This window comes from Boleophthalmus pectinirostris, unplaced genomic scaffold (genome assembly GCF_026225935.1).
Source record: "Boleophthalmus pectinirostris isolate CB_2022bp ecotype Guang Dong unplaced genomic scaffold, ASM2622593v1 HiC_scaffold_13, whole genome shotgun sequence".
Taxonomy (NCBI): Eukaryota; Metazoa; Chordata; class Actinopteri; order Gobiiformes; family Gobiidae; genus Boleophthalmus; species Boleophthalmus pectinirostris.
The window spans coordinates 24,310,806-24,313,107 of record NW_026571036.1 but is presented as its reverse complement, the minus strand read 5'-3'; the positions used below and the strand labels follow the sequence as shown (position 1 = coordinate 24,313,107).

The window sequence follows — 2,302 nt, the reverse complement described above, 5'->3', positions numbered from 1 at the left end:
CCTGCTCTTCCCTGTCACAGAACATTCTTTAAAAAACAGGGGGACATTATTGTTGGGTACATTGTTTAAGTGTTTTTTTTTATTTTGTTTTTATCTCTCTCACACACACGTGAACCCAAACAGAGAAATTGGTGGAAATGAGTGGGGCGACAGTAACTCAGCTGCACAGCAAAAACTGAAGGGTTAAAATGTCAGTGTTGGTTTTTTTTAGCACAAAATGTGTTATTTTAACTATCTGAAAGTTAAGTGGGGTTTTGAATTGGGGTTATTTGCCAGAGTTATATGGTTGAAGTTCAGTCAACTTCCCCTCGTGTTATTTCAACTTCCTTTAGTGTTGAACCACTTCAAACTCCCAGGAGAGACCAGTTTGAACCAGTTTGGTACATTATTTTATCTTAAAAACTCAAATAAAGTGTAAAAATAAAACACCTCTGTACACTGAAAAAAAAAAGGTTGCTGGATTTGCGTAAAAAAGTTATGGACAGCGGTTGCACGCAATAAAATTGAGGCTTTGAAACTTTTTCGAACCCCTCTACACATATTTTTCTCGGAACATGAACATCACTTTTTCATGTTGATGAAATTTGAACAAATCATGCTGAATATGCATATTTATCTTATGGTACCTTATCATGAAATGTATAAGTATGTATAATTTAATTTAATTGATCTAATTCTGTAAAAGAATACAAAAACAGTCTTTAGTTTTCTACAGATCTGTATTGTCTTAAACAGAATCAAACACAAAGAGAGCACAGGGACAGAGATACACAGTTTGGAGCTGGACAGTGTGAAGATTTATTCCAGTGAAGACGCTCTGGTCTCTGCCTGTGGACACACGAATAACACATGATGATCACATTCTGATGATCTACTCTGTTGTACATGTTTAAATACACTTATAGCAATTATTACTACAATAATGGACCAGAACAGAATCACAAGAACATTAGAAGTGTATCTGCAGAAACAAAACTCACCATGTGCTGCTTTTCTTCCTCTAAACACAGTAACAGGGAGGGCATCTGGTATAAAGTCTCCTAATGCCACATCACCTTGTACAAGTACGATAACAGTTTCAATAGGAAGTTCATTTTGAAAAAAATTAAAATAATTTTAGTTGGTTTACTTACTTTGTTCATCTGTGGTCTGTGTTTTGTTGGTTCTCAAACATCTTCCTTTTTTCTGAAACATCAACTATAACATTCATGAACTTCCCCACAGCTCCAGCAGAGCTCTGGACGTCACTCTTTGTAGACGACTCTGGAAGCAACACATTCAAATCTTAGTACAACTGTCACACTCTTGTAGATGGACAGTCAAAAACAATTTGTTTCAAGCTGTCCTTACATTAACTCTAATTTCAAATAAAACACCACAAACATGTTTTAACAATGACGACATTCTAGGCCGGAGAAGCACATAATAAAATCTTTGAAAAGTCTTACCTCCAGATCAGTTCTCATAATCCTCCTGCTCCACACTGTGTGTCCTCTGCTCATCTAACTGTCCTGTGTCCTGTTACATTTGAATTTTCCCTCCAAAAGTTTTGGGGAGGAGAATTCCAGAGGGAGGAGCCTCACCAGAAATTATAATAAAGTCATGTTTCCTCAACCTGATTAAAACATGCAGGTCTCACATCGGCCACAATCAAGCGATGTTTGTAAGATTTAAACATGCTGGACAGAGAAACGTAAAAAAGTGATGTTATTGTTGTCAAATTTGTTTTTGCAATTTGAGCAACCCCTCTCGGACCGTTTTTTCAGTGTATGTTATTTAATTACATCAGGATAACTCTACAAAGTGTTATCTATTCACTCTCAAAATGTTCATATAATTCTTGATTTTGGAGTTAAACAGGAACTTTGGTCCAGTGTTACTTAATGAACATTTCCAAAAATGTGAAATTATCTCTAGATCAGAGTGGACTCATATAAACCCTGAGAAAATGTTCACATTGATTCTGTGAGAGTCAATTTTAACACTCTCTTGGCTTTGGTGGAGGTTGGTGAAGCAGCATTTTCCAGCTCCCACGGATGGATGAGCATGATCCACATGATTCCAGTCGGATGTCTTCGTTGTGTCTTTGGGCAAGACACTTAACCCACCTCACCCCCAGTGTGTGTGTACACTGGTGTGTGAGTGTGTGTGTGTGAACATATGTGTTGTAAAGCACTTTGAGTCTTGAATTTGGAAAAGCATTTTATAAAAATGTGACCATTACATTTACATTTGGCAAATATCACACATTCACTCCTACAATTTTTATTTTCTATCATGTTTGTTCAAACTGAATCCCATA

At 36.6% G+C, this 2,302-nt stretch overlaps 1 long non-coding RNA gene across 2 annotated transcripts; it reads right to left on the bottom strand.

Moving 5' to 3' along the window:
- Positions 1–536: 536 nt before the first annotated feature.
- LOC129407708 (uncharacterized) lies at positions 537–1,920 on the bottom strand. 2 transcript variants are annotated; one of them, XR_008631683.1, is made up of 4 exons: positions 1,449–1,920; positions 1,134–1,263; positions 981–1,055; positions 537–828 (listed from the first exon to the last, which is right to left on the bottom strand). It is a non-coding gene; the product is annotated as an uncharacterized LOC129407708 (long non-coding RNA). The 2 variants fall into 2 exon arrangements; XR_008631682.1 differs by having other exon boundaries at positions 1,134–1,920.
- Positions 1,921–2,302: the final 382 nt, after the last annotated feature.